The 25,603-nt window shown below is 45.2% G+C and overlaps 1 long non-coding RNA gene across 3 annotated transcripts in view; it reads right to left on the reverse strand.

The window, feature by feature from the left end:
• Nucleotides 1-14,490: 14,490 nt before the first annotated feature.
• The window catches only part of LOC121091984, a 50,581-nt gene continuing 39,468 nt past the window's right edge, over nucleotides 14,491-25,603 (reverse strand). For all 3 annotated transcript variants that reach the window (XR_005829124.1, XR_005829122.1, XR_005829121.1), the window contains one exon: nucleotides 14,491-17,281. This is a non-coding gene — a long non-coding RNA (uncharacterized LOC121091984). The remainder of the gene's footprint in view (nucleotides 17,282-25,603) is intronic.

The raw sequence follows: 25,603 nt of genomic DNA on the forward strand, positions 1-25,603 counted from the left end.
AGGGCAAGAGAGATGGTTCAGGGACACTGACTGTAAACAGCAGGCACAGAGCCAGGTCGTAGCTCTTTGAGCAGAATAGGACAAGTTTTCCGCCCTTCACACTAGTGGGTGTTTAACAATGAGCCATGAAAATCAAATGCTTCCCATTTCCAAGTTAGTCTGCCCTGTACAACTACTGTCATAGGGTGCAGGCAATTCACCTTTTAACTCATCCCCTCGTGTCATGTTCCCCAGGTGAGGATGTGCCCCTCCAGGCAAGAGGGACTAAACTCCCAGGGCCAGGGCACATTGGAAATATGAGCCAGAAACTGCCGCCATGAGGCTGCCCTTCAGGCACCAAGAACTGAGGTGTCCCTTCAGCTGTAGAAGCTAGCCTAGGAACAGATCTACAAGCATAAACCCCATGAAAGCTCTTAGGAGAAATTAAGATATCTGCTCTAAGAAAGAAGACTAGTTATTCATAAAGCCTCGTACCCACAAGGAGGCCTTTTGCAGAAGGTCTCAGCTTTGCTGCTCATGCCCTCTCGTGGCTGTGTACAACAGACACCCTCCCCTTGCATTTCTGCAGAGTTCAGGCAGTTTTACTCTGCCTCCTACTCTGCAGTTCAGCTGATGCAGCTGGTACAGCCCTGGCCACCGCAAGTCCCAGGGCAGCAGCTTTGTCAGTGCAAACCTTTGTCACAGGAAGACATCCTGTAATTTTATGCAGTTCATATGAGCTCGCTAAGGGCTAAAACATGCCGCATTCTCAAGAAAGAGATGGGGATGGATCCCAAACTGGTCCAGCCAGGGATCCTGTCTTGTACCCATGCTGGAACACCTTTGTGCAGGTCGGCTGGGGTTACAACAGCTGTCTGTCAGCAAATCATCATGCGAAGGACCCTTGCTGTCAGCTCACACTGATGACTGGGTACGCGCCTATCACGTGCCCCATGCACCAGCTTTCCCAGCATAACATCTGCCGTAAGATGGAGACACACATTCACACCCTTTGTCCCACAGGGAAAGGGCTCGGTACGGAGAAAATCTGCAAAATGGCAGGTTTGCGTGCATGCTTTGGGGTCAGATGAGCTGGGCCACTCTGCAGCAGCCTCAAGAGCAGACAACGCCTCATGCGGCAGAAGGGGTGGAGATAGAAGCTGCAGGTACACAGAAGAAAGAACCAGCACCAAAGGGTGTGTGGTCCTCTCCACTGGGAAAGGCAAGGGGAAAGCCCAGGAGAGCTGCAAGCCAGGGTGCAAAAGGAGCTTTCGTTTTGGCTGCAATATTTTTCCTCATGCTTACGCTGAACAATAAAACTGTCTCCAGAAGGGCTTAGGCACAGCAACAAGTGTCTCCAGGGCTGGAGCAAGCAGCCTTTTCCAGCGTTATCACCTGAGCACCACAGAACCACAGCAGATCTTGTCCTTGCATCACCCCTGAAAGGTGGAGCTGCTGCTTTCTGTGCAGATAGTAGGGGCCCCAGGGAAAATAAGTGTATCACCTGAGCTCATGCACGAGACCTTTGGCAAACACCTGGTCTGGTGCTCTCTCAAACAGGACCAGGTGTCCTGGTATTGCTTACCAAGGAACTAGACCCAGCTAGTGGTTCTGTAGTTGCTGAGGTTAAGAAAGATATTCTTGAATTGAGAGCGAAGTTAGAACGGAGCTTCTTCTCCATAGATGGAGATTTAAAGTGGTCCCAGAACTTTTAATTCATGAGTGTAAGCCAGGATCCAGCTCTTCTTCTGCATGTTCACCTTGCCCAAGGGACAGAAACCAGGAACATAATGCATTTTGAAATCCCTGTTCTGCCAAGCAGCGAGGCAGCAGCAGTCCTCTGGAGACCAGAGAGAGGGGTTCTCCGTCGGCAGATCTGCGCAGTCTGAGGACTTTTCTGGGAGCTGTTCAAAAGCTCTTGCTGTGACCCAGCCCCACTGCACCGCTCAGGGAAATCCAATTTTCACGGAACAGCCTCCTGTGCAACTGCCAGCTCTCCCACTGCAGCTTGTTTTCAAATGGGAAACATTTCCAAGGCAAGCCAAATACTTTCCCATACATTAAAACAGTTGCTGAAAAACTCCAGGAATACGATCATGAAATATATTATCTTGGATTAAATGGCAGCAGCATGTTCCCACATTCAGTCTGAGCTGCTCCCCATACATCACCCACATCTTTGCTGCCAGCTAGCAAACAGCATGCATTTCTGCACTTGAACCCAAGGGAATGCCATGAGGAATTATCTTTCCCTCAGAAAGAAGCCTTTCAGAAATTCAATTCCTTTCAGAGACAATAGGAGAAGCTGCACTTTGACCTGTCTTTGATTAGTATATGGGATTGTTTAGGGATCTTTTGAGGTCTCCTTCAATTAGTAGCCGGTTCATTTGAAGAGATTAGGTTTTTTTTTCTGGAAGCAGAGACACTACTCAAAGCAGTGGAACAGCTTGGCTAATGTAACATCATGTACCCAGTGGGGTATCTTTTTTACAGAAATTACTAAACAGGGGCCACACACATGCTATTTTCCACTCTGTCACACTTGGACACGTGCTTTCTCACCTGACTCATGACCAAAAGGTGCTGGATCCAGCTCAGAACTGGTTTAACAAACATAACTAATCACTTTCCAAAGGCCTATTCTCCATCCCTCATGATTGCACCCGAAGAAATAAAAAAATCAGATGTAGGTGTCAGCCAAGTTGCCTTGTACCATTCCAGCAGGATTCAAAGGGGTCTTGATGATTTCCTGTGAAGTTTTATACCAGCTTTCACACTGCAAGGGAAAGGGATCCCTGGGATCCCCAGCATGTGTGGCTGAGGACTGGCCTGGGGCAGCATTACTGGTTTCATGCTAACAAATATTTAGGCTAAAAAGTTAGGGGAAAGCAAAAATGCTGCCCTCTAGAGAACCATGTCCATGCTCTTCCATCCTTGCAGCTGGCCTCACCTGCACATCAGAACATGGACACAAACAGCTCCAAATCTGCTTAGAAATTCCAGCATTTTCTGTCATCAGGAGTTCTGGGCTTGATTAAGTTAATTCTCTACCAGTGGTTTGGAAAGGCTTATTCTGCTGAGTTAAAGTTAGGATATTTACTGAATCCATTTAATTACTGGTTCAACATGATTGAGGAGAAATGTCTCCTGAATAAAGACTTTCCAAATTTCTTTCAATTATTCTCACACATGTGGTTGGAAACCATAGCTGTACTTTTGTGGTGAGATGCCGAAGCATGAAATAATACATCCCCATAAAGACAGATATACTGATAAGCAGAACAATAATAAGCACGTATCATTGAAAAATTAAGGCAGGTACAACTTACAATTTAAGTTAATGGCTTCCTTGACGAGCCAGAAAGATGCTGATATTCTCAAAGAACAAATGTGGCTTGAGGCGAATCCAGCTTCTCAAAGTAAAGGATCATAGCAAAGCATAGAGAAAATCATGCATCAAGACCAGAAAAGAGCATAAGTTAGATTTTTTGCTGCAAATTCCCCGGAAGTCACAGATGACTAAGTGCTTCAAAAACAAGGTGAAGGTCTTAAATTTAAAATGGCTTTAGACATTTACTAGAAACCAAGGGTGAAACCCAAGCAGAGATCTGTCTATTCTCAACTTCAAGAGTCCAGCCATTTATCTTAAAATATAACACACCCTTGCTCGGAATAAGAAAGATTCAAGAAGGTCAGTATAGGTACCTTTCAATTGTTAGACACCAGTTCTCCCTATTAAAGTAGTCTGCCTCTTCCTAAAACGTGCATAAGCTATTCAGCATCTCTATTGTGCAAGTCTGTTGGAACAGAAATGCTGGGCTCAGGGCACATATATTACCCAAAATTAGATATAAATCAATTAGAGATTAAGCATCTTTGCAGAACCTTGGCCAGTTTCCCAATTGTCAGCACAAAATTCCAATAGATAGAAGTTTGTAATGGGATTTTTTTTTCCCCTTTCTTCCTTTCCTTCCTTATTTCTTTCTTCCTTACAGCCCTCAAGCTGGTAATGGGATGAGGAATGGATGCAGCAGAGCTCACTATAGCCCCAGAAAAGCTTGGGTAACTCCTAGAGAAATACAGCCCAGCAGTAAGGTCTACAAAATGCTTAGAAGTTGAGTGCAATAGCAGCAGAAGTAGCACAATTGGGTGATGCCAAATGGCCAAAAGAAAACAAAAAAGAGGAATTCCCAACTGTGGCTGGAAAAGTCCATTCCTTGCTTGCTGTAGGTCTCTGAGCAAAAGCTTGAATGCAAGCTGCCCAGGCCCTTTGCTCAAACATGGCTCATTTGTAGGGCTGGGTGGTTTGGTAACACTTCCAGTCATCACCCTGCAGCCCTCTGTGGGGACTCAGCCTCCCTTAGCAAACCAGCCAGTAAAGGTGGAAAACTGTCACAACACTCTCCAAACCAGCCAGATGCAACAAGGTCTTTTACCATCTCATACCAGCACACTCTTCACAGAAGTCCCTCTGCTGCCTTCTCCTCAGCTCACCTCATCCAGGGCATGTGTTCTCTCTTCTCTTGCTTCTTCCTCTCTCCTCTTCTTCCTCGGCTGCTCCCTCTTCATTGGCTCTCAACCACTTAACAGAACCAGCCACAGCTGCACCTTATCTACATCAGCCAACCCCCCCCCCCCTGAAGCCAGCCCACAGTTGTATATTATCAATGCTAATTAACCCAGCTTCATCCCTCTACAGAAAACATCCTCTTAGGATGCAAATGTTAAAGGAGAAGCACTGTTTCTGGTGCATGACAATTTGTATGCCGGTATTGATAGTAATAAACAGTAATAAACCATACCAAAGTGGGTAGGGCTTTTGTTTAGCAGCCAGGGTGCATTTCAGCTACGCTTCTGGGAAATTAAAAGCATGATTAGAAACTTCTCTGTGGAGTCTTGCTTTGGCACACAGTTTTTTTCAGTTAATATGGTTCATGGGCAAAAGAAATGAATGGCAACATCATGCTAAAAACCCCAAAGCTCTCACAGATGCCAAAAAGCAGGAGAGTTACAGAAATGTCACTCCACTTGTAGGGCCATCCATTATACATGGTGACAGCATGGCAAGGAGAGATGGCACAGAGAAGGACAGGCAGAGCACTCTTCTCTATGGAATTATGGATAGCAGCTCGGTTTGGGGGTCAGCAGTGTAAGACAGTCTGCATTGTAGGTGAGTCCCCCTTATGAACATCAGTGATGCTCCAGCTGTCCATCCGCTGAGAGAGCAAGTCCATTTTCCATCATCTGAAAGCCTAATTGAGTTCTCCCTGACTTTTAAAATTGGTCAGATGAAAGTTTGTCTTGTATTGAGACCTACCTTATCCAAGTTTGGGCTCTTGTCTACTGCCCACATCACGAGCAGATGTCATTAACAGGGGGAATGAGAGCAAATGTGCTAAATGCTACCCAGATCAGCAACAGGATTTCAGCAGATATATCCAGTTAGGCATGCCCCAGGTCAAATCACCCTAACATAGCAGGATAGCCAAAAGGTGCTGTTTACAAAATACACTCATGAAGATAGTGAAAAGTAATGTAGAATTAACTGTGCACATACACTGCCACGGCATAGCCTCCAGATGTCAGCATCAACCCAAGCAAGACAGAGACACAGCACTAGCGGTGCAGAAAAAACGCACTTGCAGGCTTTAACTTCCAGGAACACCCTCCTGCAGTCCCTGCTCTCCTGCCTGAGACAGACAGGAGGGTTTCCAGTTCACCTGGAAAAAGCGCTCAGTTTGCAGATAAAACCAAGGATGTGGTTTGTAGTCATGCATGCAAGTGTTTGACGTGCCCATTATACTGATGTAGACCACATGTGCTTCTGTGTATGTTTGTGCTCATGACCTACATATACATATAAAACCTATATATATGCACACACATACACACATGTATGTATAACTTTTGGTTTTAAGAATAACAGGCTCTTTGCAGATAACTTTACATGAAGGTAAAAGGCATGTCCTCCAGTAGCTCTCCTAACCATATGCATATTCATCTCTTCTGGTACACGTTCCTGTGTGCCGTGGAACTGATGAGCTGAGAAACACAGCAATCAACCCTGGAGAAAGGATCTAAGAGTATAAGCATGGGTCGGATCCCCCGGTGGTGTAAGGCAGCGTGCTTTCAGGTCTGTGTGGTAAGGTTGATGTTAACTGATTAAGAAATTGGTTGTGTCCTCTGTTCCCTTTGGCCTGTTAACTTTGTTTTATGCCTCTCTGTTAGCGATGTGAATTTGCCTATTACAAAAAAAAAGAAAAAAAAAAGGTTTACAAAAATCTCATCTCTTCCTCTTCCCCTTAACTCTGACCTCTCTTTACAGCCTCAAAAATTTATTGGGAAGAAAAAGGCCCCAAGTTCTTCTCAAAGCAGACATTTACATTGTCCTTGTCACAGTGTGGAGCTGTGATGCAGAATAAAGTCACAAGTACAGCAGTATGGCCCCTGATGCCAAGCATTAAGGCAGCAGAGGTGTGAGATGCAATGGAGACTGCTGATCACCCTTCCACAGGCTTCAGAGATGTGCACAGAGTGGCAGAAAGCATCCTCCAGCCCAGCCTCGCACCTGCGGATAATAGGGGGGGAGATTCAGAGATTGTTTATTTAAACACATACTCCCTCTTAACACCAGGTCAAAAAAAAAAAAAAAAAAAAGATGAAGGAGGTGCCAGATTCCTCTTGTGGGGCAAAGAGTGTTGGCTTTACATGAAAAGACCCTCAAGGTCCTCCTGCACCAAAGTGTTCATCCTCAGAGCAGAGCTGCACATAACAAATTTTGATCAGGGCCGGGGGTACATGGAGGGATTGTGACACAGAAGATTAATGGATGTCTTCCAGCCATAGGCTGTCAGTTAAGTCAAGCACTGCTAATGTGGGATGTTGTCCCAAGACCTCTGTTAGCACAATGACGAAGCTTTTTTGTACTCCTCTGTGTAAAAGGCATAATCCTTGTATGCCAATGGATCATATCCTTGAGATCCCTAGAGAGCAGGGCAAATGTGGAAAGAAAGCGAAAGGAAATCCCTTATTTCATAATGGTGCAAACAGACATGTCAGGAGAATTACATCAACATGCAGCACATGTGAAATTTAATACTACTCCTAATGCATTTAGATGAGGCAAAATGCAAAGTCTATACTGCCTCTGGGAATAATTCTGGTAGGAAGCTTTCACCACTAGGAACCAAGGACTTTCTACTTAGTCTGGAATTTGAGCCTTTGTTTTCAAAGCCTTCCTGAGAGACTTCAAAATCAAGTTTGTAAAGTGTACATTGCTCTTTGAAAATCTGTCTTCCAGAATGAAACTCCAGTGCTCTTCCCAGAAATGCTGGGAAGCATTGTAGCTATCATTGTACCTATATTAAAGCTATCAAGAGTAGCATGCTTGAAAATTTATAAACATTCGTGGGGCCACAGACAATCTTCAAAAGAGGAGAGCTTGATTCTTTGCATTGCAGAAAGCCAAGACATTCAAACACATGCAGCCCATATCCTTTGCCTAATGTCAGCTGGCATTGCTGCAAGGGTGCATCAGAATTGCATGGATTTCCACTGGCTTTGACTGTGGCCCATAAGACTCTCAAAGGCTTATAAAAGCAAGCAATATTTGCTTTGGAGTTCTTGCAGACAGGAGGAGCTTGAGATCTTCTGACTGGTTTCCCTCCCCCCACTATATCAGACTGTAGATATAGGATTCAGCAAAGGATACGGCTCAGATGTGGCTTGAATTCAGACAAGTGACTTGAAGTGATGATTTCTCCCCCACCAGGCTGCAGATGATCGATGTATTATGCATGAAAATAGCACCAGGCACAGATGGGGTGGGAGTAGAAGGTGTGAGCTGATAATGACAGCAGCCAAGCACTGCTAGAAAAGACTCTACAACACACTTGCAATATTGGGCAGAAAAAGGATGCAACATGCATCAGAGGCTAGCCACGGTTTAAAGGGCCAAACAGTTTAATTACTGCCAAAACTGAGATTTATGCAAGGATTTAAGTGGCATGGATGCCAGAGGGAGCAGTGAGTTGGCCATGATGATTCAAGGAAGTGTCTTCCCATCTTGCATTCTTGAATAACCATAGGAAAATGAGTGAAATACTTATTCTGGGTTATAAAGCTGAAGACAGGGAATCCAAAGTGGTGACATAGTGCTGCATCAGATATTGCCTCCAGCAGGATCCTGGCTCATACTCAGCACAGTGCTGAGAACTTGGCACCAGGTCCAAAGCTGAAACAAACAGGAATTTCTCCATGGGCACTTCTAGAGTTTGGACCCAAGCCCCTGAAGACCAGCACACATGGCCTGATCCTGAAGAAACAGTGGCAGTTTGGATGGGCAACATGTCACTGACTTGGAGTCAGCTGGGTACAGACTTTAGTGGGAAGATGAGTCAAGAGACCTCCAACACCATCTGTAAAAGGACCTGGCACTGTGAGGAAGAACTTAGCAAGTGCCAATGAGGTGAGGTGTGCTGCTGGACCTTGTACTAACAAAGAAGGACCGGTTGGGGATGTAAATGTTGGGGGCAGACTTGGCTGCAGTGACCATGAGATGGTGAAGTTCAGGATCCTGCATGGAGGAGGGGATGTGAATGTTTGGGACAGCCTTGGCTGCAGTGACCATGAGATGGTGAAGTTCAGGATCCTTCATGGAGGAAGCAGGGTGGTAAGTAGGACTGCAACCCTGGACTTCAGGAGAGCTAACTTTGGCCTCTTCAAGGACCTACTTGGAAGAATGCTGTGGTTAGGGCTCTAGAAGGCGGTGGCATCCAAGAGAGCTGGTTAATATTCAAGCATCACTTCCTCCAAGCTTGAGACCGATACATCCTTATGAGTAACAGATGAAGCAAAGGGGGCAGGAGGCCTGCATGGATGGGCAAGGGGCTTCTGGCAAAACTCAAACGGAAGAAGGAAGTTTACAGAATGTGGAAAAAGGGACAGGCCACTTGGGAGAAATATAGGAATGTTGTCAGAGTATGCAGGGATGTGATGAGGAAGGCTAAGGTCCGTTTGGAATTAAATCTGGCAAGGGATGTGACTACAACAAGAAGGGCTTTTTCAAGTGCATCCGTAGCTATTTTTCCTCGCTAGGGAAAATGTGGATGCCCTGCTGCTGAAGGATACACAAAAGGCTGAATTACTGAATGCCTTCTTTGCTTCAGTCTTTACTGCTAAGACCAGCCCTCAGGAATCCAAGGCCCCAGGCAAAAGAGGAAGTCTGTAGAAAGGCAGACCTTCCCTTGGTCTAGGAGGATCAGATTAGAGATCATTTAGGCAAAACTGACACCCACAAATCCATGGGCCTCAATGGGATGCAACCCTGAGTGCTGAGGGAGCTGACAGATGTTATTGCTAAGCCCCTTTATCACCTCTGAAAGGTCATGGAGGACAGGAGACTGGGGACTGGAGGAAAGCCAATGTCACTCCAGTCTTCAAAAAGGGCGGGTAGGAGGAACCAGGAAACTACATGCTGGTCAGAGTCACCACCATCCCTGGAAAGGTGATGGAACAGCTCATCCTGGATGTCATCTCTAAGCATGTGGAGGAAAAGAAGGTTATCAGGGGTAGTCAACACGGATTCACCAAGGGGAAGTCATGCCTTCTATGATGGAATGATTGGCTGGCTAGACGAGGGGAAAGCAGTGGATGTTGTCTACCTCGACTTCAGCAAGACTCTTGACACTGTCTCCCATAACATCCCCATAGGTAAGCTCAGGCAGTGGGGTTAGGTGAGGTGGATTGAGAACTGGCTGAATGGCAGAGCCCAGAGCTGTTATCAGTGGTGCAGAGCCCAGCCGGAGGCCTGCAGCTCACGGTCAGTACTGGGTCCAGTCCTGTTCAACATCACGAACAACCTGGATGAAAGGACAGAGTGTACCCTCAGCAAGTTTGCTGATGATATGAAACTGGGAGCAGCTGATACCCCAGCGGGCTGTGCTGCCATTCAGCAAGACCTGGACAGGGTGGAGAGGAATCTAATGAAGTTTAACAAAAGCCAGTGTAGAGTCCTGCACCTAGGGAGGAATAATTCCATGCACCAGTGCAGGCTGGGGCTGACTCTGTGGAGAAGGACTTGGGAGTCCTGGTGGAGAGCAGGTTGCCCATGAGCCCCTGGGGACAAGGAAGCCAATGGGATCGTGGGGTGCATTAGGAAGACCGTGGCCAGCAGGTCGAGGGAGGTTGTCCTCCCCCTCCGCTCTGACCTGGTGAAGCCACATCTGGAGTGCTGTATTCAGTTCTGGGCTCCCCAGGTCAAGAGAGACAGAGAACTACTGGAGAGGGTCCAGCGGAGGGCTATGAAGATGATGAGGGCACTGGAGCATCTCCCTTATGAGGAAAGGCTGAGAGAGCTGGGGCTGCTTGGCCTGGAGAAGAGATGACTGACAGGGGACCTTAGCGCTGTATGCAAATATTTTAAGGATTCATGTCAAGAGGATGGGGCCAGACTCTTTTCAGTGGTGCCCAGTGACAGGACAAGGGGCAACGGGCACAAACTGCAACACAAGAAGTTCCATCTGAATATGAGGAAGAACTTCTTTACCTTGAGGGTGACCGAGCACTGGCACAGGCTGCCCAGAGAGGCTGTGGGGTCTCCTCTGGAGACATTCAAAACCTGATTGGATATGATCCTTTGCAACCTGCTATAGGAGAACCTGCTTTAGCAGGGAGGTTGGACTAGATGATCTCCAGACATCCCTTCCAACCCCAACCATTCTGTAATTCTGTGATTCCGCGATTCTGTGAAGTGTGCTATCCATAAAGACCCACAAGGAAGCAGTGGTGGTCCAAAGAAAAGCCCATGACTTCCCTGGTCAGCCTTGGAGCACTCCAGAGATCACTGCAAGACCAGATATTTAAAGTAAGTTGTTGCCCTTCTACAATCAAACCGTGAGAAGGGGATAATCTGTTCCTTACACATCTCCTCTGAAGAAGCTCCAGCCTTGGAGTATGCATCTGACAGCTGGCAAGACATCATTGTTTTTGTCAAATCTGACCATAGCTGATCCCTGATGTGATAAAAAGTTGACCTTGAATCACCAGAGGCTGAGAATGCACTTGCCTGGATGATCATCAGGGAAAGGCAGTGAAGACTTGGTGGTAACTTGCAATTCTTTTGCCAGTTCGAGGCTCTGTGGAAGCCTGACCCTGCACAAAAAGATCCTTGCCTGAATCCACTCTTTGCTACCAGCCCTGCTCATGCTACCAGTGACATAACAGCCAGAGGAAATTTGTGTCTGAGGGATCTAAGCTGTGCATTCAGAGCCATGCAATAATCTTGCAATGCTGGGACATAACAATGTTCAGGTCAGCAGGCATTGCACAGAGATTAATACTTTACACCACCTAAGGGCTAGGGCCCTGTGAAATGTAGCTGTTTCACTGCTCAGGAAGAGATCTGGCCAATTTCCTCCAAACAGGGCTCAGATGCTCAAATTTGTCCATGGGAATAAGCATTTCTGATAACACTTCCCAACTTAAGCTTGCAAAGAAACCTCCCATGGATGGACCGCCACAAGGGGTAAGGTTTCAACTCTCATATTTCCCATAGCCCAAGGGATTGCAACCCACTTATGGGTGCGGTAACTCAACTAAAACGAAGAGCAAATGTGTGATAGAAACGATGCATTAGGAGACTGGAGGAGTGAGGATTCCAGCGCTCCTGGTGGTTCATGATGGGACATGTTGCATCATGCTCTTCTGTTGGTCTGCATTGTCTCTGCTTCCCCTCCATCTACCAGCTTGGCAAGCCATCTCCACTACACACATCCTGAGACACCTTCAGACAGGCTTCCTGTTACTGCAGCCCAACACAGTCTCCTTAAACTGTAGGAGGACCTGAAGGGCCTGAGAAGGGCTGGTTTCATTAGCTTTACGCCCAGCCAAGACCCACCACAGATTAGAATAAGCCCCTTCATTCCCACTCAGGTTGGCTTTAAGGTCACATTTTGTGGTGCTAGCACCACCAAGACCTGTGCATCAGTCTGGATCTGGCCCCAGTCTATCCTGAATGGCTGTCTTTATCTCATGCATTTTCAAGGAGCTCAGCAGCAATTTATGGCTCAAAGCTAATCAATAATACCAGAGCCCTTTCACCATATTGCTTTCACTAAATTACTGCATCCTTTAAAAAAAGAAATCTTAGCAGACCGCAGTACAATGCCAGACAGACTGTCACTACCAAATTATGTTTATTTATTCTCTCTCTGGCTCTTGGCTGGCCCCATTACCAGCATATCTTAGTGTCTCTCAGTCATCAGCATATTTGCCTTCTCTCCCTTCCCCCTACCTCGAGGTACGTGTCTCCTCTCAAGTACAAAGCAGACTGACACGGCAAGTTTTTGAGCCTATTTAACACCAGCTTTATCTGAGGAGAACTAGATTCAGTGACAGAGCCTCGGAATTAATTACATGAAGGTGAATCTCATCACAGAGCCTGGCACTGTGTCACCGCAAACATTTTAACAGCCAGTCTCTGGCCCTTGGCTGTCTTTGTGCAGCATAAAGCAATTATTTGTACCTGCTTGCTGAAACGTGTCAGCCCCCTCAGAGGTGCTGCGATACAGCAAACACAGTTCACTCTTGTTATTCGCAAACAGGGCAAAAAAAGAGGGTGTGTGGTGGCTCTCGGCTGTGCACCCAGTCCCTGGTGCTGCTGTGCTCAAGCCCTCCAGGGCTGTGAATGCAGTTTTATTTGTGTACAACCCATGCATGCTCTCTTGCAGATGGGATGCAGCCAAGTGCAGTGATTTGGCCAACAGCAGAAATGGAACTCGAGGCCAAGGAAGCAAAGTTTCAAGCGCAGATCTCAAACTCCAGCCCTTCATTGCTGAGCCCCACCAACAGGGAGCAAATGGGAGACTGAGCCCCCTCTCCCATCTTGCTTTTGTCAAGTGTCCTCAGCCCTTTTCTCTCCCTCTTCACCTTCCCTGCATTCCAGGGTATTGCTGGTGGAAACTCATTTCATCCTTCACACCCCAGCTCCAACTGCTTTCTCTTCCCCTTGCTGCAGCTGTTGCAGCTGACACATTCCTAGTAGTCTTTTTTTTTTTTTTTTTTAACAAAAAGAGGCATTTTTTAGAGTTTTCATTACATACCTGTTACAAGTTTACACAGAGCTGAGTTGACACTGGGGTTAACCTGTAAGGTTCAAGGGAGGTGATCATAGAGCAGAGGGTGGACGTGAGCATTTCAGCATGGAGCAAGGAAGGGAAACCGTATTTATGCCTTCTGTTGCAACATGCAGTTTTCCCTCACCTTCCTCAACAGCCACCAGCTTCAGGGCAAGAAAAGGGGGATGGAGAGACGAGTGGAGGTTGGGTACAATGGAAACCAAGGGGAATTGGCTGTATAAAGGGAGGATTAGGGCACAGGGCAGGGACCAAGCTGTAGAGGAGACATCTCTGACTTTCCTGGAGGAAAAGAGCTGTCCACACATCCCAAACTCTTCCTCCACTGGGACTAGCTGAGGCTGTGAGGCTTTTTTAAGAAATATTAGAGGCAGATCATATTTATCCAAGGGCTTTGGGGTTTAGTCAGAGCTCCTGGACCTCCCCAAACTGACTGGCAGCTGTGGAGGACCTTGGGGTCATCCAGGGAAGAAGTGCTGAAGAGACCAAGCCACTCCTGGGCAGAAAGTCCAATAGGCTGGTCTGCGGTGGGCTCCCTGCACACACAGTGGAAGGGGATGAGCTGCTGGCCAGAGGACCCCACACAACCCCAAGAGAGGAAGTTTTCCAGCTGATAGGCAGGAAAATGGGGCTATTCTCGGTGAACTGAGCTGCGTCGCAAAAAAAAAAAGTTCTTCCTCATTAGGGAGGAATTCGATGGGCCTCTCTGGGAACCAGTGCTGCAGCACGCGAAAGGTCAGGTCTCATTCTAGAAGCCTTTCCTCTCCTTCTGCCAGCAGGAAAAATAATTTAAAATATCCCCTAAAGAACTCTGTCTGCCCCCATCCCCCCCTTCCAAAAACAAAAAGGAGGAAATCAACTCAATCGGGGGAACAGCCTGCAGTGGGGATGGCCAATCTCCCTGCCCAGCCCATGGGACCCAGATCCCTTTCCATCCCACAACCTCATTATTAAAAGGCCACATCTACTCAAGGGGGAAAGGAACAATAGGTACATTCTAGTCCTGCAGCATGGCACGTTGCAGAGATCACTGTGTCTGTGGAGACCCATATCACGATCTGGCTGGTTGCATATGAGACTTTCTCAACGGAAATTCAGTCTGTTTAGTTGTCCCAGTTACACCTTTGGTGCTGTGGGTCTTGCCTGCACCAGCCACTGTGGAAGTCTCCCAGTGCTCCACTAGCTTACAGAAATGTGCGTCACAGTCTCATCTTGGGGTAAAGACAAAAGGAGTCAACTCTGGCAATCAGACCCATGTCAACACAAAGGTTTCACACCTTCATGACCAGCTACCATTACCAGCTTTTGATTCGTGCAGTTTCAAAAGAATCAGATTCATCCAAACCCATGGAGGACCATCTTCATGTCCCATAGCACATCCAAACCTTTATTGAAACCATCTTGTGTCCATGCTACATGGGAAAACTGATAACTCTCAGTTGTCTGTTGTCATCTTTCTGTACCAGTTCTATTTGATTCTCAAATTGTTTATGAATATGAAATTCCACTTTTGCGACTGAGGCTAATTAATTTGCTTAGGATAGTTTATTGTTACTCTGAACTCAGCATCTTGACTTGCTAGTTATATGGATTTTCAAACAGACTTGTAGAGAATAGCAGTTACACATTGGCCAAACCCTGGAACCTGAACTGAAGAAGTTTTGTTTCAGCTCTCATCAGCTACAAAGGACACAGTTAAGTAAAATCAGCTTAAGCTGGGATTGGAAAACTGTGTCTGCCACATTAGCAGAGAGATCAGATGACAGATTTGGTCTGGCCTCATTATCTAGCCATAAAAATGTAAGGACTTGAAGTATTTGGGGAGTAGGAATGCAGAGAGCAGGAGAGATTTCTGGAGGATCTCTATGCAGTAATTTCTGTCTGAGAAAACGAGACTAAAGGAACCCCCACCCAAGCTGTCTGGTGTGAGCTCTTATCTCCTACGACAAACTGAATTCAGGAGAATCAGTCTCTTCCTTTTGCAAACAGTTGGGGGAACAGGGGCTCCTGTGTGTCTACAACATCTCACATATATTTTTAGCTTCATCTATTTGGTTAGTGAGGTCACTGGAGCCCAGGCTTAAACATGTTTTAAGCAAATGTTACCCTGACCTGCCAAAGCTCTGAATTGCCTGTAGCTATACATACCCCAGCGAAACAGAGGTAATGGTGAAAGAGAATGTTATGCTAGTATTTTATGATAGAGTTCAAATAACTATGTATCCTCATTTATTGCAGCACTTTTTCTTTGGATATGGAAAGTGTAAAATACAGACTTTTGGTCCAAAAAACATTTGATGAAGCTATTTCCTGGCTGAAGTAGCCCCTGTGCCTTTTCCAGTAATTCTGCATTTAGGATTTTATTTACACAGTTTAAGGATTAAATCACAATTTCCAGTCCTCAGTATAAAAACAAAAAAATCCAGCCCTTCTTCCCCCAGGGTTGGGTAGCATTATCGAAACCACTGCAAGGAAACAAAACTCACCAGCTCCCATCATTTCCAGACTCATACAAACTAGAAAACAAGTTTGTGGGAGAAAACCTTCTCATGGAGCTGCAGAGATATTAGCAGATAATGCTTTTTGTACTGATAGCTTGTTTGGCAAATGTAATAAGCTCCTGACAGAGTCCCCAAGCTGAGTGCTGGCAGCACGCCAGGACAGAGTTGCAGGGCAGCAAGCAATATTCATAACTGTTCCAGATGTGAGGTGAAGCTGAGGAGCCTGCAGGAAGCTCACTGGGTTACAGGTAAGGTAGCATGGCCCTGGATCTTGCAGGATAAATGCCTGTCCTAATAGTCATTTTGACTGCTCTTCTGGGAATCATGAGCACACTAGCATAAACCTGGCCTCTGCACATGCTATAGATGTCTCCCAAGAAGAAAAAAACAAAACACCTTCAGAAGTATGGCACCTATCCTTATATTTAGTCTTTAAGATGAGTCATTCTGGAAAAAGCCCTTTTTTAAATGCTGATATAACCACCTCTTTCCTAAGGGTATATTCATGTAGCTGCAGGTGACCAAATGAGTGAAGCTCAGCAAAAGTTACTGCTAACAAAGTAAGCTAAGGTTACTACCCATGTGCAGACCTTTAGCCTCCTTCAAATGCAAAAAAGAAATGTCCCTGCAGGGTGACTGGAGCTAATACACTTTACATTTGCATTTGGCTCAGAGTTACACAAGGCGTCTTGCTGGGGCAAAAGTAATAAAGGATTAAGCTCATGTAACCCAATTGGTTGCAAGTACCTGATATATCTCTGGTGGAAAAATGTTGCAGAAAAAGCACAGTTCTTGCTCCTGTGGAACCAGAAAACATTGAAGATTTGGTTCAGCTCTCCTCGTGGCTGGTCAGTGTGTCTGAAGTTCACACACCAAGACCAAATTCCTATTTTTCTGTTACCAGAATACCAAACATTTCTGCAAGCAATGTTATTCATCTAGAGAAGCCGTGGTCACTGCAATAGCAGACTACATACATCAAGATACTTAACTCTAGAAAGTTATCATTTGTGGACATTCATTCAGGCCTTCTGTTGTTCTTTCATTATTTGTATGTCTCCTTTCCTAAATTGGTAAGAAAGATCCTCTCCTTCCCAGAATGCCAAGACAGTGGCTGCCTATGCCTTATTGGGTGCAGATATGGATGTCCCCATGGATCTGCTACCTGTTTGCTAATCACTGGCCAAAACTGCAAATAATTCATGATTTATTTGATTATTGACAAGTTTTGATAATCAAATTAGCCACTGGGTGACACCATAAATGGCACATACATGATGAGCAGTTACTTGTTCAGGAAAACTCACTGTAAACTGTTTAGAGACCTGTGCTATGGAAAAGGAGACATTTAAGCTGTCTAGATATAAAGAGCTACCTACCAGCTCGTGCTGAGTAGTTTGAGAATGAGCAGAAAAATATAAAAGAAAATCCCCTGATAATTCATCGGTGGAGTGTAATTTACTGGATCTAATCAGAGCAAACATCTCTATGGCTGGAATGTTGAAATAAATTAAATATAAAGCCTTCAAGGTCACAGCCTACTAAGCTATTAATGCAGCATTGCTGAAGTCAGGTGGATACACTCCAGGCGAACGCACTGTGCTCCACTGTGAAAAATCTTGATCAATTTGATGTAATGGGAATATTTCAAGCAGTGATCAGGCCTGCCTGAAAGAAAACGGAGTAAACAGAAGATATAGAGGATGCAACCTTCAAATGAAGAAAATTTAGCAGAATAGTCAAAGAAGTTTAGATGCTCAGATTGGAAGCAAAATAGACATAAAAAGACATTTGTGTTTGCGGGGGGAGTGAGAAGAGTTTGGAGAGTGTTGCTAGCAATATGTAAGCTGTGAGAAGCAAATCCTGCTGTCCTAACTGCCTCCGAAGCCTGATGCAGGAGCAATTAAATATTGCAGGAGTCACCACATTACATTTCCCGGCTCCTGTAGTGACCATTCCCTCTGGTCAGAGGTGTAGAACCCTCTCTTGGCCCCAGCTGCCCCATTCAGCTGGCCAGAGGTTACCACCCTACCAGCTGTGCAGCACAGCCATTTCTCTGCCTTTCAAATCCCAGTCCTGAGGAGATCTGGCTGCAGAAACAAATACCACCTCAGCATCGAGCAGGTCCCAGCTAAAGGGCAGCCCTGGACCAGGCAGGGGCAGATGCAAGCAGGAAGCAGTGGAGACCCCAGCCACGGGCACACAGCAGTGCAGAGCCAGCACAGGAAGGTCTCCTGGTCCAGCCAAATGGGTGGACGCTCTGGAAGGACCTTGGTGCCTGGTAAGGTCCTGGGCCTTTGAGGACTGCCTTAGCAGCCCTGGTTATTGTCATACTGAGGTGCCTGGAGGTCTGCCCTGCACCGCAATGTGATGCCCTAAGATTTCATTGGTACCATGGGTTATTTTTTTCCTGCTCTGATGGCTTGCGTGGCAGCAGAGGATCTTTCTTTCACAGGATTAGAAAATTCCTTTATCTTATTTTATTTATTTATTTTTGATAAATTTTATAGTCACCTTCAGTTTCACACTCCTTCCTGTGAATCACACCATTAAAAATGACTGCTTCACCCTAGCTGTTAATTTAAGATCAGATCCTGTATGCGCGTGCACACACATAATGCCATCCATTTTGTTTCAGTCCTCTCTGCATATGTTGTAATGTGGTCTAGAAAGGCATGATCATATTCCTATTCCTCTGCCCTCCATCAGACCCTGCTTTGCTCTGTACATAACGATCCACATCTCCAAAGGTGGCGGTGGTTGTGTGTTTCTCTCCCCATTCATCACACAGTCTCTCATCCTCGTTCACTTGCATATCTTTCATATCCTGGCCCGAGCTTTCCTATGAAGTGCTCTCTCCTTGAGACTGACAACCTCACTAGCACTAACGGAGGTATCTTCAGAGAGCCCTGTGCCACAAAATAATACTATTATCCCCATTTTGGGGGACAGGGAATGTAATCGTGGTGATAGGAAGGTCAACATTGTTAAAAGCATCTACTAATTTGAGAAAGCATAAGGCTTGATTTTTCAGAGTACATATTTCCACAGCATTTTGCTTGATCACAGTACAGGTCCCCTTTGACTGCATCTGCAATCATGAGAGTTTCACCCTTATGTCTGGCAGAAGGGGGTCACAAACTGGGGCCTGAAGCAATTAGCAGCATGTAATTAGTGCCCAACTCTGAGGAGTCTGACCTGACCAGAGATACACAGGAAAATTCCCATCTGAAACAGGCTGGGCTGGAAAAGCTCTAAAAAAATGAATGCTGGGTCATGTGATAAAAAATATCACATCTAGCTATCAGCTGCAGTCTAATCGTTCTAAACCTGTGTCCTGTTTCTCTAAGGATTCAAGCCTATTAGGAAGGTGCTTAGATTGCTGTAAAGGCATTCATGCTTATACTAGAAAAAAATTGAGTGTGAAAATCAAAGCTGTGAAAAAAAACCAAATTTTGCACAGATGTCATGATGACAATAAATAAAGAGCACCCCAGAGGCTTTTTGATGAGCTGATAGTCTCATCAGCTGAGTTGTCAGCTGGAAAAGAGATAGTTACCTTCCCTTTTTTCCAAAATAGTTTTTTTGGCCAATATCTGTCTGGGTTGAGGTCCTACATGCTGGGGACACCGTTTCTTCCTCTTCTCTGCTCTTTATCCCAGCACTCAGCCAGGAAATCCATTAGTTTAAGCACAGTTGTGGTTATCTTCAGTATCTAGACACCCTGTCAGAAAAGCCTAAGTTGTCCTGTATGTTCGGAGAAAGAATTATAAACAAATTGATTGAAAATCCAGGAGATGGGAGAGGGACCTTCTTCCCCCTCTGCTTCCTGTGGTCCTGAAAATCCAAGACTTTTAAAAAAGGACATAATTCTACATTTCCTGCCAAACTTCCCATTGTTTCTTTAAGCTGAGGTAAGGTTCCAGCTTTTTTGGTGTGCTTTCCTTTTTTGTTTATACTCAGCAACAACTCTACTTGTACAGGTTTCAGCTGGTGCTAGCACAAACCACCATCTGATCAAAATTGTGATCCAGGTTTGTTAAAATAAAACTAGTCTCATCAGGCTCGGTACTAGATAAGGGCATGTGCCTGCACAAATCTGAAATGCTGTTGAAAAATTTAGTTTCCAGGCTTTCCAGCCTGTTATCGTCCTGCCTGAATTTGGTGGGAAAGGAACATAAAACACAGAAAGCAAACAAGTTTTAGTATTTCCTAAGATTCACGGTTTTCACTTAGAAAAGGTGGGGGGGTTCCCCACAGTCAAAACAATAATAAATTGCAATGAAACAGTCACGGAGTGCCTGTCTCTGGCCCTCATGCCTCCCACAGTGGTTTCCCTTTGGGGCAGTGGTTTGTCCCTGTGCAATGCTGGGCCTTTGGGGACACGTTTCTGCACCTCAGACATTTTTGCAAGGTGTCAGCCTTGCATCTCACCTCTATTTGGCTGCAGAATCGTTTGGTTGGAGCCCCTGAGGCCTTCTTCAAAGCCCAGCAAAGCCAACAGGGGAATTTCGTATTAATCCAAGGAGCCTTAGGCGTGGATGCCAGTTTATAAAGCTGTGGTGGAGGGAAGAGGCACTAAGGGACGTGGGGGAGAGACCTGGTCTGGCTCTCCAGGGCAGCTCTCCGATACAAAGTAAAGTGCAGGAAATTGGGACGAGCGGCAGATTGGCTCCAAAAGCACCCGCTTAGGTTAAAGCAGACTGTTGATGCAGCTACACCCACTAGGAGCCATCCCCACTGCTGCAGACCTTCAAAACGCAGGCTCTGAGAGCTCCCCTAGGCAGAAAATCAAGCTGGTTTCAAAGAGAAACCTCTCCTTCAGGGACATGTGATCCCACCTGCATTTCATCACCACCGCCACCCCCAACAAAATCTAGCAAATGCAGCAGAAGGACCAGGTTTTGCCCAATGTGCTCATTCCAGCCACCAGCACTAGCCTGGTCCCAAAGATGGTGATCTGGTGAGGCTGTGAGGTTGAACCGGCAAAGAAAAACCTATATTCAAGTAACTGATGAGAAAACCACCTCTTTGACTTTGGCACACACGTTGTTGAAGCCACCAGTAAAGAGTAAGGGCTTTGTTCCACCCTCATCATCAGTCGTATCTAGTAAGCTGTCAAGGAGTTAGGACGTTGCCAGTACTTTCACACATGCAAAAAAACTCTACCCCCCCAAAAAAAACCCCATAGCCCATTACTCACATCCCCAGAGAAATCATAATAAGAGACACAGTATACCACCTTCAAGCAGGAAATAGCTGCCTTTCTAATGCTTGCTAATTGCTTCACTTAAAACTAGTTTGATTACTTGGCACCGAGACAGTATTTTAAACCTGAATTATTGCTTGGAACTTTCCTTTCACCTACCAAGATCCCAGGCCATAAAAAATGTGTAGCAAAGGTCTCCCTGTGAGGTGCAGGATTGCCTGTTAACTCTTTTATGAATCATAAGAGATGTTTGGCTGCTGGGACAATGTCTTGCCATATTGGAGTATGTGCCATGAGAATGAAGGTGTTGTTTATTAATACCACAGCAGGCAGAGACAAGTGTGCACGTGGAGAAACGTGGGTTGCTGAAGCAAGTCATGCTGTGGAGCTATCAGGCATATTCCTAAACGCTGTCACCTGGGGCGGGATCACATTTTCACTTTCTGAAACAAATAGGCCAAATCTATCACTCCAAGGTTCAGGTGAAAACGAATTATTTCTTAACTCGGCTTCACTTTTTCCAGTCGAATGGGAATTACAGGGCTGCTTTTAGGGGGCGAAAGACATCAGGGCAGCAGTTATGGGGGCATGAGCTGTACATACTGACCTGCAGGAGGAGACTGGTTTGGGACTTGGCTTTACCAAACACTGTCATTAAAAGTGCCTTTGTCACAGCACTGCTTTAGGATCAGAAATTAACTTGCATTTTGTACTTGACAGGAAGCTATTAAGAAATCTCCACAGCTACAATAAAACTGATGCTTAAATTGCAATCTTTCAAAAAGAATTTGAATCTCAATATGAAGCATCAATAAGGTAAGCAGCAGCTATGTAGTTGGCACATCCCTGAAGTGTCTGCTCCTGAAGGTCTCCCTTCAGGTAAGACTTGGCTCTAGGGAAAACACAGGCTTCGTAGCCAGGGATGTGTGGGACAGCATCCAACAGCGATGCGCCTGTCCAAACAGCTTCAGGGGGGATTTTCAACCACCTCCCACACCAATCACTTATGTTTCCCATCAAATTCACTATGAAGTTTCTTTATCCTCTTGTCAAATGAAGTTTTTTTACAACTACACGGAAGCTATCCTGTAGGATGGGGGACAGTTGGGACTTTCTCCTTGTCCATGCCACTTGGGAGCAGACTCTGACCTCTAACTTACTTCCGAGGAGTTTGGCAGCTCACAACCTTGCTTCAGAAAGCCAGTCAAATAAAATGTACAAGAAAATGGTGATGATGTGGGTGTAAAACATAGCTTGAATCTAACACAGGATGTTTTGAGGCAATTAGTCAAAATATGTGGAAGAGGGTGGGTGTTGCTATCAAGCCATCAGGGTTTTTTTTAAGCAGCAGGCATCCAGAAAAAAATTTACACATGAAGAAGTCTGAAGTGCAACTCAGCCACAGAGAAAAGGTTTCCGCTTTGGGGGGCTGCACATGGGTCTGTACCCAGCAAAGATTTACTCAGAAGTAAGCATGGAGCTCTAGCCTGTGCATCTGCACTGCACAGGGCTGGCACCCACCGCCTATTTCTGCTCTTACTGGGCCAATTGACAGAGTAAATCAGAGAATCTCTAGTGGCCGGGAGAACATTTTGGAAAGGGTCACTAGCTAAAATGTTGGCCTATTGGTCAGAAAGCAGGGAAACAGGTAAAAAGGAACAAAAGTATCTGGGTCTACATGCAACGGGAGGAAAATAACTTTTTTTTTTCATCTTAGGAAGCCATTTTTAAAGCTTTCCATGGGAAGAGGACAGACGACATATGCAGATCTAAGCACAGGAAATATTTGGTGCTACCAGCCGTGTGATGGCTCTGAAGGTGTCTTTGCAGCTGATGTTTTTAAGCCTCTGTGTCAGGAGAAAATGAAGCCATGGGCCAGTTTCTCAGCTGGTGCTGGTGCCTAAATATTAGTGATAAAAGAGACTCCCAGCTGGGTTCTTGTGCTTTACTGTCACTGAAATTGAGGGTAGGAATTGAAGATTAGTACCAAATAATCCTTTTTCTGAGGCGATGCCCCCACAAATCCCTGGAAAACGGTTGTGGCAAGACTGCCCTTGGTTCAGACCACGTGATGACAGAAAGAGGGATACCAGACACTGGCCACTGGTGTCCCATGAGCCCCTTCTCACTCTGACCTCAACAATGGGCGTGGAGATGGAGGACCTGCCACAGTGCTACCCCAAATATGTCTTCTTGCATGCCCTGAATCCCAAGAAATGCAATTTGCTTCAGAAAGTTATACTGGGGCAGATCTGGGGAAAATCATCCTTTAGAAGGGTAATATTACAGAAAAAGAAGCAAGGTAACATTTAGGAAAACACTAAAGATGGACTGTTTTATTTGACCAAATGAAATCCAAGCAGAAAGCACACCCCCAAAGAAATCTCTGTCACCAGACATGCCCTGAGCTGGGAGATGTCTCATCTAATCCCCAGAGTCAACACTAAGTTTTAGGGAGAAAAGACACTGCCAGGGCTGAAGATGAGGGAAGTGCTGCCTCTGACATGGAAAACACCAGTTCCAGCTTCCTCTACACTAATTTTTTCACCCAACATGACCATAATGGGTGCAGGATTGATTGAATACACTGTGCTATAAGGGGACCCCCTTAGCTTGCTATGTATAAAAAGCAACCCCATGCCTCCGGGATAAATATTTGTGCTTTTATGATTTTTTCTCCTCTTCAGCCCACTTCCTGCATCTTTTACCAGTCCCCTAAACATCTGATGAAAGACTTACAAAGATCATGGCAGGGACTGAAACTTAACATTGTTGTCTTCAAGCTTCAAAAATATTTCCCAAACATCTCTTATTCCTCTACAGGAAATCCCTTTAAAAACATTCTCCAGTGAGCAGTTAAGTAGTTGAACCAACACACATCCCATCTCAAGTTTCTGCTGGTAATTAATAAACCAACTGAATATCTTACAGAATGGTAACTTCTATCGTTTCTAGATAAGCATTAATGCATCTGGTTATTTCCAGACCTTTGTTGATGTGATCGGAAAAGCGAATTAGACAGTGTTGTAGCAATCTGCTTAACATTCCTTCTTTTGTGCTATTACTGTTAATTTATTCCTGTAAGCCAATTTTTGCACTGTCACTGCTGTGAATGTTTTCTCAGCAATTTAATTACAAAAAAGAACCATCCAACATCAAATTGCTACAGGATAAAAATCAGTATTTAAGATGTCAGCTTAAAAGCAGCTCATATCTTGTGTGTGTATGCGGAGGAACACATGCACACACCCATCAGGCTCATTCAAATCTGTAAATTTATAAACTCTCCTTTTTTTGTAAGGAAAACATTTGCCTTGATGTTCTATCATCCTTGGAACTAAATGTTTCTTGGTTAATTGAATAAACATTTCTGCATTATAGAAAATAAAGAGAAGTTATTATCCCTTAAAAATCCCATGCATCTGAGGAGGTCCAAGACTTTCTGAGAACCCAACATTTTATTAAGATTTTTGAGCATGCATAATTTTTTGCCCATAAATGCCACCCACTCAGAAACAAAGGAACTAAAGTAGGCTGTAATTACTTCCCTACACAATAGATTCCAATTGCTCCTATCAAGAAATATTACATAATTATTATAACTTAGGGCTGTGATTATATATTTGCTCAAAGGAGAATCACACATAATAGAAAGCAATGGGACTTACGGCTCTTCATCTATTGTGTCAACTCATACATTTAAATTATTTGATTAGAAAACTAAATAAAGACCTTGAGTCCTAAACAATACTTTCTCATCAGCTGTCAGGATTGAAGGAAGTGATAAATGATGGAACATTCACATTTGTACAGAAAAATTGAAGAAGTAGGACAATAAAGAGGAGAGGATATGTTGTGTGTCTACTTGTGTCCATCCGTCTGTCCACCCATCCCTCAAAATCTTGGGCATCCTCTGCATACACCTCGCAATAAATTTGCAAGGAGGTGATAAATAAGGGTATAATTCCATAGAAGATGAAGACAAAGATCAGCCTGTGGAAGACATCAAGAAAAATCAACGCCTCATTTTCTTCTTCATGTTCTTGCAGACTCACCCTCTCCCCTCCCTCACACAGGCTGAGTTCTGGGCTATTTATATGAGTTTCCAACAGAGGCAGGGCCTGCACGCACTGGGATGTGGGAGGATGAGGAGGAGGCAAAGCTTCACAGAGGCTTACCATGTTGCTCAACAGTTTTGCACATCTGATTTAAATCAACCATTTCTCATGCTCACAACTCATGCCTCAGATAACCCACGTCTTTGATGCTACCAACATTTAGGATAAGTTCTCCTGCTTTGTATCCTTGGATAACCTGCACAAAAAAAGAGGCAGATGGCTATCAAAACCTGGACAAAGTACTACCTAGATAGAGCAGGCTCTGAAGATGATAAGCAGAACTGCTGCTGAAGAAGGTGCTGGAAGGTGACCTTCCCCTCATAGACACACAATATCCCTTGGTGCTGAACTGCAGCGCTCTCAATGCAGTCACCTGTTGCACTTAAGAACACAACAATTCGCGTTTTCTGAAAAGCAAGAAATAGAATTGAAACAAAACAAAACAAAACAAAAATCCTTTTGGGCCTGCAAAATGCCATTCCAATCACAACAGCATGTGAGACAGGAGGACATTGGTTCAAATTTTGGCATCAAGTCCAGCTGTCTCTGTTAGCAGACAGGGTCCGGCAATGCGGCAAGCATGTACGGCGGCTGCAGATCGGTCTGTGACCACTCGTTGGCACGGAGCCAGAGCAACTTCAAAGAGAAATGCCACAAGAAGCT

This window comes from Falco naumanni, chromosome 7 (genome assembly GCF_017639655.2).
Source record: "Falco naumanni isolate bFalNau1 chromosome 7, bFalNau1.pat, whole genome shotgun sequence".
In the NCBI taxonomy this organism is placed as follows: domain Eukaryota; kingdom Metazoa; phylum Chordata; class Aves; order Falconiformes; family Falconidae; genus Falco; species Falco naumanni.